The sequence below is a fragment of the Alligator sinensis genome, unplaced genomic scaffold (assembly GCF_000455745.1).
Source record: "Alligator sinensis unplaced genomic scaffold, ASM45574v1 scaffold170_1, whole genome shotgun sequence".
NCBI lineage: Eukaryota > Metazoa > Chordata > Crocodylia > Alligatoridae > Alligator > Alligator sinensis.
The window spans coordinates 1863679-1875811 of NW_005841863.1; the positions used below are offsets into that span (position 1 = coordinate 1863679).

Genomic DNA, 12133 nt, shown 5'->3' on the forward strand with positions numbered 1-12133 from the left:
CTTTCCCTATTTGAGATAATTTCAATCTCAAAGTCTGTTTTACCATTGTGCCCTTCAATTACCCTTGTTCTTCTGTGCAAGCCTATTGGTTTCAGACATAGTCACACTAACTGCTCTAGAGGCCCCCCCTTAGCATTTACTTAGGGACTCATAGTTTCGTTCTAAGTTATTCTTTCTATCCAATTTATTGTTACTATTCTCATTTTTCATCTCTTGGCATGCACATGGACATTTTAACTCCTTCAATTTATCAAATGCATTTAGAAATTAACTTTTTTGCACTAGTCTTACTAGTCACTACCTGTATCTATTCCTATTTTAGTTTTATAATAGCAATTTGTTAGTTATTTCCACCCTGTGCAGACTTTTTGGTTATGCGGGCACCATCATTGTTTTGTTTATTTCATTCAGAGTATGGTCTGTGTTAAAGGCTAGGAAACTGTAATCTTTTCCTTAAAAATATTGTAGTATGTGTTCTAATAAAATAAACATAAGAATGATATACAGAGATATTTTAATGGGTGCTTAATAAACCTTATAATCACTGTATGGTAAGTGACTGACTGCCATACAATGGCCTTTACCTATGTCCTTAGTTTCCATTGACATCACTTGAAATTCTATGCATGATTCAAGGCTAATATGACATTTCTCTATCCCATGTGCCTATATATTATGAACTCTACAGGCCTACAGCTATCTCTGCAACTGCTGGCTATATGAGGCTTTGCAAAGTGGGTGTGGGAGAAGGGTGGCTATCCAATAAAGAAGTATTTTTGTTAAAAGATATGCCTGGTGAGAGAGCTAGGTGGAAATGTTTGTTGAAATATTTTTTTTCAATACAAAATGCCATTTCATTTTCCTTGACATGAAAATGTTTTGAAAAACGTGTTGATCCAAACAACATTTTGTTAAAAAAAATTAATAAACGAAGCGTTTCAGTAATGCTTCAGAAATGTCCTGTTTTGACATGTTCAGAATGGAATGTTTTGATTTTTCATTTCAAAATGAAATTCATTGTTTCTTATAGCAATAAATAAATAAATATTGTAAACAGTTGAAATTGGAATGAATGATTTGATAGCATCAAAATAAGATGAAATGACTTGTTTAAGTTGGCCTGAAATTAAGTTTCAAGAAAATGTTTTGCAAGAAATTCTGTAGTTCTCATTCCATTTTGGAAGGGGGTGTGGCAGGGTTGGGGGAGCTCAGAAAACGGTCTGAAACAGTGGACTTGACTTTGAATCAGAAAATTCAGTTCATTCTCAACCTTGGCAGAGTCTGAATCTCTTATCCTCTGGAAACAATATATGGGGTTTAGTACCCATGTCTTTAGATCTAGAAGCTGAGTGGGGGTATAGATAGATAGGCCCAGGGTAGAGACTATCAAGAGAGATTAGGGGCTTATTGATGAACTTGCATGGTCACCTGTGCAAATCACTTTCACATGCAGTATCCTTCTTTCTAGCCGGCAGGTAAACTACTGGGCAATTTGGGTAGTTAATGTGCATGACCTTTCAGATTTTTCCTGAAAGATTAGGCCACAGTTTTGTTAGAATGTTTCAATGAAAATAGTTTAAACATTCTTCAGTTATTTACAGAATGAGAAGGTTTAAGAGAGACTTTCTAGCTGTACCTATGAGTTCATTCTCTTTTCTTTGTTTCTAATTTCACAAATTGGGTAAGCAAGTGCTATTTCCTTACATAAATCAGGTATTGGGGTGGCTATTGGGGTATACTTCTCATTTCTACTTTGAGAACCTTGAAACTACGGCTGCCTATAAACATGCTTCGGGTGGGGATGCTTTAATTAGAGCAGTTACTAGAGAGCTGCTCTAATTAAAACACCTCACCTGCATGTTTCAAAATGGCCACAGGACACTATCTAGACCTCATTTGATGAGGCTTAGATAAAGAACCCCTGCCGCCATTTTTAAATGTATAGGGGCTTATACACATAATGGTGAGGCCACGCTAGAGTGATTTAATTAGAATGTGGAGCAGACTCAATCTAATTTGAATGTGAACCAGCATGTGTATAGGCAGCCTATATTTCTGGGTATGCAAATGGACAGAATGCTTTTGAAAATTTGATTATGAGGGCCCCAAATTGGCAAAAGCAGGAAATTTAAAGGAACAGATAGAATATATTCATTGCATCTTATCTTTCTGTCATTGAACTGACCATGTATGATCGATTTAACGTGATTCTGAAAATGTGGCCCTTAATATTGTTTCACTTTTGCATGCATGCTCTTTAGGGCAATGACTTTATCTTTACTACTTGTTTAGAGTTTGTACAATACCTAAGACAACACAGGCCTCATTTCTACATTTACTACTGTAATAAAAGTAAATAAATATATGGCAATACCATTATTTGAAAGTAACCTGATAAGTGTGATTTTACACTATTTTAATGTTTAAAATAGTGGAAGATTTAGGGAAACCCGGGTACATCTACATGTGCGCTTTACTGCGTCAGCTAAATAGCTCCACAGTAAAGTGTCATAGTCTACATACGCGCCAGTATTAGGGCATAGGAAATTAATTAACTTTGCCATAGGATCGTACTGTCTAGGACAGTACAGCATACTAGTTATGTGTGCTGTAAAACACATGTAGGTTGTGACAGGATGGCTAGGGAAAAAGGGTATGACAGTGCAGAGGCTTCCTGCTGTCTACCCCCACTGTAGCACCCTTGTGGTCCAGGCCTGATGCCGCCAACTGGAGCCCAGGCCTGCCCACCCCTGCCGAGATCCCTGCCAGGCCAGGGCTGCTCCTCTTTGGCCTGAATTTCTGCAGTCCTGGGTACACACGTAAATACTGCACCTGGGAGCAGTTTTCTCCAGCACGAACTGTGCCGGTGTTTGTCTCTCCGTCTTAATTGCACATGCAGATGAATGCACTGGGTACCTCCTCTTTGCTTCCCTTTCATCCTGCTCCTCTTCCTACGCCTTCTGAAAAACCTTACCATAAATAGGTGTTCATTGGTTTTTGTTTCCTTAAAGATGATAGTACTGTGCTTACAATATTTGCAGAGTATAATTCATAGAAAATAAATAAATTGCAATGAAACCATTCCCTAAAAATTATGCTTTAAAACCACCTGAGAATCCGAGCAAGAAAAAATGTCCTTCCAGTAACAGAACAAAAAAATATTACTTTACAGAAACATTATGCAAACTATTGAAACAGCATTTGCAATGTATTTTAAAAGCATGATAAAATTAAAATAGATAAGGATCAATTTCCATTAAACTAAGAACAAAGTATTTATAAAATAATGACAAGAGTATTTTTAAAATGAAACAGTGTTTTAAACTGTATAAATAATCATAATAAACATTAGAAAAATGTAAAATGGCAAATTACTAGAGTTATTAAATCAAATTTCATTTGTTATGCAGCAAATGGAAATGATGTAATAGATACCAATTATTAAGCAAATATTATATTGTTTAGTTCATACTTATCTAGGATGGTGTTTGTCAGTTTTCTGTAGTTTGTATTACAATCTGACTTTATTATATGTCTGGATCATATAACTGATTGATAAAACACACTCTCCTGTGTTTCTCCACTACATTAACTCAATTACTGCTCTTGTTCTCGCAGCACCTGTTTGTTAGAGATGAGCTCAAGCAGTTCAGGAAAAGTCAGGTTCCTTTGAACATCTGTGTGTTTGGAGGCCTATAGGTAGGATGCCTTGGTATACATGCCAAACCAGACTCAGAATCTGATCCAGCTAAAAGGAGCCCCTGTCACTGTTGGGCCAAAGAAGGCACTTGAGCTTCTTTTGTCTCTGTATCAGATGAAGCTGCCCTCTGTTTTCTTATGAAAGAAACACAAGTACTCAGTTAACTGGTTCGGTTCACTCTCAACATCCTAATGCACAGATTAGTTCCTCTTCTGCTGACTGAACAGTATTTAGTGGGGGAGGTTTTTGTAAATGGAGTAGGTCAGCTGTTGGATTTCTGTGTGCTTATGCTACAAGAGTCAGAAAAAGGCCACGTGATACAAAAATTAGTAGTTCAGTCTTCCTGTAGAACTTTCAGTGTCTAAGCTAGCATAGTTCAGAAAACCATTACTATGTTGTTTTCGGTAAAAGCACTTCTCTGGTTAGACATGACTCACCTAAACAAAGTGCTAATAATATAGAAATGGATTCACACAGCTGGAACGTGTATACTGATGCTGATCTCATTTGTGCCAATTGAAATCAGGAGTAATTCCAAGGGAGTTGGTGTGACAGTTCTGTGAGAATTTGATCCTGAATGTCTTAATATCAGTAACAAGGATAGTACAGTTTAAGCATACAAAGAGGTTAGGCAAATCCTTACCTTATGATAAGAACAAGAACATTCCTTGATGGAATTACTCTGGGATATTGTTCTATCAGCTCCATTCCTGTAAATCTCCAAAATACTTTTCCAAAATAAATGAAAGTGCAGAGACAGTGCACAAAAACAAACTTTGTAATCAAGCATATCATACAGTTCTTGCTTCTCACATATTTCTTGGACCATCACAGCTACCATAATGCTACTAAAGGGTGTTATAGTATATATGATATATGATAGCTCAACGTACTGGTATGTATGATAGTGCAATGTACTGGTTAATTACTTTCATTAGTTATGGTTTTGTACTCCTAAGTTATGTTGGCATCCTTTATTTTCGTGCTTCTGTCCTATACTCACAGCCCTACAGAGACATAAAATGCACTGTTTTATATAAGGGCAGACATTCCAGTAAAATGTCAGTAATGACACTTAAGACGAGAGGAAGGATTATCCAATAATTAGGTTCTACCTTAGGACATGGGAGATGTAAAGTCAGTCCCTGAATGACCACAGTCATGTGTGACCTATATCAAATCACTTAACCACTCTGTGCCTCTGTTACCCATTTATGAAATGAGGATATTACTTCCTGGGGTTTTATCAGGATAAAAACAGCAAAGATCATGAACAGTTCCAGTAATGTATATGGACAGTATATTCTGTACAGGGAAGTGTGGTTTGTCCTATGAACCCAGTCATTTAAGGTTTCATCTGGCATGGTAATAAGCACCTTCCATAGCTTCATGAATGCCCTCAATTTCCGTTGCAGTCAACGGGAATCGAAGGTGTTTGTCACCCTAAAAAATTGAGCCTTAAAAGGGCACAGAAATGGTTAAGTAAAAAATGATGAGCTTGTACTTGCTCTCATTGACCGTAAGCATGTTGTGTTGGGGCAAATTTTCAGACTTGAAACTGTGTATGTTCTCATTGGAGGTGTTCACAAACCATTACAAGTGTACAAGTATACACATATTAGAGTTCTACACACATCAAGACTCGGGTGTGCTTATACCCTGGCTTGTGTATTCACCTGAGTAAAACAGTCATACGTATGAATCAAAAATTGGTCCTGAGTAGGATGTGAGCTATATGCACATACTGAAGAAGAGATAAAGGGGAAAAGCTTCGCAGAGCTGTATCAATTGACCTGTGTTACATATGCTACACAATACACACATGTATATATAATATACATCCTGCAGCATTACTGCTGCTTGATTCTCTTTGAAATCCAACTGTGGCATTTTAAAACTTGCTTAGATGAACTGATGAAATACACTAAAAATGGTGCTGTTTAAATGAATTCAATTCACATTTTCTTCCTAAAAAAAGACTGCCTGTTGCCATTCTCTGAAGGCGCTTGTAGTGGGATGAGCAATATGAATAATTAAGTAAAATGGGGATGTGTGCTCCAAGAGGAGACAATTTTGGTACTGAACATCCTTTATTCTTACATTTCTGAGATGAACTAAAAGGACTTTTCATTTCTCTAGATTTCTCCAGATTTCCCATCCTTAACATTGTACAGCTTGCCTTTTCCTGCCTTAATGATATCCCAAACTTTTGTTGAAAATAATTGATTGAATTTAAATTTCCTTAAAAGTTTAAGAGGTAATGTTACAGTATAAATTTCCTACCAAACACTAAGTAGGGAAATATCCATTAGTGAAATTAACTACAGTTTCTAGGTAGCTAACAATGTGCAGTATACAGTAGGGCATGGCTAATGAACACTGCAGTGGGTGATATTTCATTATACAAATTAATGCTCACATTTTAATGGGAAAGTCACATAATGAATCTCAGCTTCAGTGACAGCAATTAGAGACACAGATTGTCCCCTTCTGGACAAGGCACTGTTTAGCAATAAGCAGCTGTGTAAAAAGTCTTCAGGTTTACAACATATATATGCTTTGGGGGAATTAGTGTACAGTTTATATTAATGTACTGGAGCTTCATTGCAAAGGAGCAACCATATTTATCTCTTTGTGCATTAACTAAGTAAAGACATGTAAAAAGACTAAATAAATTTTAGAGAGAATATGCAAATAAATGAAAATATTCAATTATATAACTTTACCAAAAATTAAAATATTTACTGTTTGTCAAGTACTAGAATGCAATCCCCTTAATAAACTGAGTCATAGCATCAAAAATTTTTTATTTTATTTCATTTTTTTGTGAGATGGAGGAGTGTATCCAAATCATATCTATTGAGTTAAAGTATGAGTAAAGTGAGTGGTAAAGGGAAGATGTCAACTGGTATTTCTGGCAAACAGATTAATTGTGTGGTAAAACATGTGCATGATCCAAAAATAATCTTACAGAACCTTTGATATTCCATTTGGTTTAAAAAGTGTGAAGTGAATGATTAGAATGATAAAAGAAATTACTGTGTAAGAATAGGCATAATAATGAACTAATTAAACCATACAGCAATCCATTTCTAAAATATCTACTGTACAATGGATAAAATAGGTTATCAATAACCACTCCAATGATAAAATAAAAGATGCCATAAAATGTTTTCAATAGTTTTATTAAACAATATTCACTGGAGTTAAGCTGTTGGATTTCATTATGCTTAACATAAAATAAAACCATATGTAGAAGTATATGGGGCCAAATTTGACTTACATTGTCTGTGAGTGATGTCAAAAACCCTGCTGTTAGCTGCGAGAGCTGTCAGTGTGACTAAGTTCCTGAACTAATGTAAAGAGCCTATATGCTGTGAAGGAGTACTACCAGAAATTGTTTTGGTGGTAAGAGGCAAAGTGCAGATGTAAATATGTAAAAAATGTAAAAGCCTTATATATAATAAATAAACATAATAGAAAAGCTGAAAGCAGTCAGTACAAATAAGCAGTTAGGAAATATAGATATTTGATAAGGGAAGGTAAAGGTACCAGAAAAAAATCTATAGCTACTCAGGTTAAGAACAGTTGGATAAACAGTATGGTGTATGTCTGATATCAAACATCAATGCTAAAATTATCAACTGTGATACAGAAAACTACAGAAGCATTAAATGAATATTTCTATCCTTTATTTAGAAAGGAGCAGGAAGATTTATTTTAGAATGATAGCATGCAATAAGAAGAATGGTAAATGGCAGCCATTAAAATCAAACATTTGTAAATCAGTAGGATGGGATAACTAGCACATAAGACTATTGAAAGAATTGGCCAAAGATCTCTCTGAATGAGTAAGGATGATTCTTAAGGCTAAGGAAAGGCGCTCAAAAAGCCTGAGGCTGAATCGATTCAATCTTTGCAGGTTAGTCTAAGCTGCATAGACTGAACCAATAAGGAAGTGAACAGACATTCATTTTTGATCCCAGAAATGCAGCCACATGCCCGCAGTGGCCCAGGCCAGAGGTCAGGGGGTGCTAGAGCATGCCCCCCTGCTGGGTTGGAGCAGACAGCTTGGGGCAAGGCTAGCCCACCAAATCATCCTGGGATGCTGGAGCTGGTGAGTTAATTTGAATCTGGAGGGGATCTGGGACAGAAGTTCAATAAATTGAGTTAACCTAAATCAGTTATCCATCCAGGTTTATATTAAACTGGTTTCAGGCATTTTGAAAGGGGTTTATCTGTACAGAACTTATGTTGTGTTACAGATTTGAACTGGGTTCCAATCACTTATGCCAGTTTATGTGTAACTTCTGTCCGTAGCCTAAGTGTCTTGGAACACTGTGAAAGTTCCAGACCATTGAGGAAGCAAATGAATGCTGTTCCAATATTTCAGAAAGAAAAAAAAAAATCTGGAAAAAAACTACAGTGATTTATTTTGTTAGTAATAAACTATAGAGTAATTTATTTTAGTACCATTTGAACATCAGTCCTAAAAAAAAAAACATGGAAAAAAATTACATGCTATTTGTTTGGTAAAGAATTAAAAATGGTGGCATAATTAATGCCAATCAACATATACTTACAAAAATAGGTCTTACCAAAAATACTTCATCTAATATGTTGATGTTAAAGATTAATATTTAGTTTCTTATGGTCGTTTTCTTAACGTAATGTATTACTTTTGACATTTTGATTAAAAAACAGTATACAAAATCACTGTGGCCCATATTATAAAATACATGTGTAAACAGGGAGTCATCATGCAGTAGGAGCTTTTCCAGTGAGGTCCCTGGGCCAATGTTTTTCTGTAAAGTGAGCAGTCATATAGAAGAAAATCTAAAATTGTTGCTGGCAAAATTTGCCAATGACACAAGACTTGATGGAAAGGATGCAGAAAGGAGCTACAAAAAGCATTATGTATCTTTGAAAATGTGTGAGGAAAGGTTAACAGGTGACATGATTACATTCTGTAGCACCTACAAGGGGAAGAGATTTCTCATAGTAGTCATTTCTTTAACAGAAAGAAGACCCACTGAGATGCAGTGATTGGGAGCTGAATCTATACAAATTCAGACTAGAAATAAGATTTCATTGATTTCATAGATGTTAGGGCTGGAAGGGAGAGTGAAGAGATAGTGTTTTCTGGCCATGAAATCTATAGATCTATATATTTAATCTGTCAGTGTTCTTGTTTAGCTTCACAGTAGTTTTTTCCTATGCATGGTATGATTATGTGGTATATAAGAACCATAGGTGGGAGTGATAGTAGTCTGAATAAGATAAACTTCCATGTTGTTTATGCAGTTCATTGTATGTATAAGTACAGAGCCAGCCTTAGGGGTAGGTGATCTCCCAGGTCGCTACAGTCAGGGGGATGCCACCTGGTCCTGCCCTGCCCTGGCTGATCCCTGACCCCCACCTGCAGCTGCAGCTGAAGAGGAACTTGGAGTGGGCTGGTGGCGAGAAAGGGAACAACCTCAAACCTGGAAGTGCTCACCCCAGCCAGGTCCCTGTAGCGCTGTCAAAGGCTGGGACCAAAATGCTGCTTTTCATCCTCTGCCCATGGGAGGCCCTGGCCCAAAATAAAGGAATGCTAGGGGGGAGGGGAGTGGGCAGGGAGTGCGCCAAATATAAGTTCACCCAGGGTGCCATTTTCCTTAAGACTGGCTCTGTATAAGTATACAATTTCCACTGGGCAGTATGTCTGATTCTACTTGTCTGCCAGGATATCGTTCAGTTTTTACAGTAGTCTTGAATTGTTTTGTTGTATCCTGTCAGAGAGCAATTCTTATGATGTGACTTGTGCCTGGTAACTGAGACTAGTAGGTAGATGAGAGCAGTGATTATGCCATCCAGATAACTACTGTCTTATGAAATAGTTTTATAACCAGGTACTGGGACAGTTCTCTGTTAGGTTGTGAAAGGTTTGTGGAAATAGAAATAAAGCTCTGACAGTCCCATTGTGAACTATGAAAGGATGACCCTTTGATATCAAATTTAGGAAAGTTGTTGAAAAAAGTAGTGTTTTCCTCACCTCTACATGGCAGTTTTAATTTATGCAAGCAGAAATTAGGTGTTAAATGACTCACCCAGATGCTGCTCTTGGCACTAACATCAGGGTAATCATTACATGAGGATGAGATTTCTGAAACGTTTCTTCACAGTATTAGATACAAATAAGTATACCTCTAACAAGATAAGTCCTAGCCTGTTTATGCTATTTAGGCTTACTAGTATTATTATAGTTCCTGACAGAAACAGGGATGTTAAGGATCTTGCCGGTTTCTCATTAAAAAATTGGGCTATTTCTTTCCCCCAGGAGTTTATAACTACTGCTACTAGGACTGACACTTGGCACATTATGTGTCTGTCTGAATAGATGGAATGCCTTGTAAATATGTCTGACCAATTATTCAAGTTAGAAATTGTTCAAATCCCTAAATTTAACAGTTTTGGAGATACTTTAGTTCATCTTTGCTCATTCTACCTTCTATCAGAAGGCAGAACTCACTGGTTCAGAGAGGCCTACAGCCTTAAGCTTTTATAGGCCACAACTTACTTCATCAGACACTAACTACTTCTGTATACTGGCTTCTGGAATAGCAGCAATTACTTTTGTAAGGGAACTGTTTTTAAATGAGCTAGTTACTTTCATATTTAGATTGTGGGAAAAACTTTCAAATATTTTCCTCTGCCGCAGTTTTTTGGCAAGTCCTATGATTTAAAGGGGGCTCGGTGTATTGCAACATGATAGATCAGAGTTTGAGCCCTCAGTTTAAATCCTCATTCACAGCCTCGCAAGAGATGGGAGCATTCTAGTTTCAGTGGACTCAACTCTAGGGGAAATTGGCACTTTTAATCAAACTGTCTCAGTTGCTATCCTCTTATAGGCTGATGGGATTCGTGGGGACTCATGTCCAGGTCTCCTTCAGCAAAGGGAAGGTCACTCTACTGTGGGTCTTTGAAAGGAAAATGGAATATCTTCAGGGCTCAGCAATTAAAAATAAAAGTATGTTGTCAGTGCAGAGTGCTTCGGATGGAAGGCACTTTATGAGTGCATAGTATTATTAGTATTTCCTTTAGTTAGCATATTTTAACTCCCTTGCACCCATTTTTAAATATACTTGTTGCCTGAAGCGCTTCCTGTATGTTTATAGCATCATTAGCTCAGCCTATATTGTAAAAATCTGCCTTATCATTGCAGAAGTATGTTATCGACAGTTCACACAGCATCTGCAGTGGCAGAACACAATTTCTAGTGATGATGTCACTTGTCGTTCAGTGCTTAGATACACCCCAAAAAAAGTTATAATCATAAAGGGAAATGATCAATGATTTAACACTTATGTAAAAATCTAGCTGCTCTAGAATAGTTTTCAGTTAAGTGGAGTTGGAATTAAAAAGTGAAGGCATTTTACATACTGGGCTTTTAGAAATATTTTCTCAGCATCAGAATTGAACTAATATAAAGTTCTTGGACAATGTTTTTAATCCCTTTTTTGTATCAAAGAGAATTAAAAACCTTGTAATGAATTGGTTGTAACATGTAGGGCCAAATACATAGGAGCAAGGTCTGGAAGAACAGGAACTCATTATAAAAACTGGAGCCCATTTATGATGTAAAAACAACATTAATGTAAGCTTGTATTCTGGCCAGCAGCAGAATTGTCACAGAATATTCTTACTGCCAAGAAGAAGAATCTGCACGAGGGAATATACCGAGCAACAATTGTATTTCAGGTTATGGATGCATATACATAGGCAAATTGTGTCTATTACCCCTTTCCTTGCCCTAAAACACTTCCTATCCTATTAAATAGACCATAATAAAATAGACTAGAATAGATGTTCTCTGGTTTTGAGGGAAAGCCATATTATATGTGGCCAACTTCACCTTACTGACTTTTGAAGGCTGGCATACATTGCTGAGTTCTTCATGCATTGTACCTCCAGGAAGAGCACACACCAACTGCTGAAACTTCCTTAGCCTGACGAAGGGTTTTTGAACCCAAAAGCTTGCTTAATAACTATTCTCCAACTATTTGGGTTGGTCTAATAAAAGATATCAGATTCACCCAAGGAACCTTGTCTGCCTTGTACCTACTAGTATATCTTTGGGTTGGTTCAGGTAGTGCTATATGGCCATCTTGAATGTTCATTAGCTGAATCCTGCTTTGCTTATTACAATCAATAAGAAACTGTTATTTGAAACAAGAAGCTATTTTTGAAACTGTTATTTAACACTGAACCCCACAAAAATATTAAAATCCTTCAGTTTTTACTGGAAATGGATTTTGAAGTTAGTCAAGAATTGGTAACTTTTTTACTACTGTGATAACCTATCTAGTTTTATTGTACAATTCTTATTCTTCTGAAATAATGTTTAAGACAATTACATATTTCCAGAATGCTGTTCACAGAAGGTTTGCATTG

The 12133-nt window shown here is 36.7% G+C and overlaps 1 protein-coding gene across 1 annotated transcript in view; it reads left to right on the forward strand.

Annotated features, from left to right (window-relative positions):
- Positions 1-12133, forward strand: part of ZNF536 (zinc finger protein 536) — a 458794-nt gene that overhangs the window by 263853 nt on the left and 182808 nt on the right. The window lies entirely within an intron of this gene.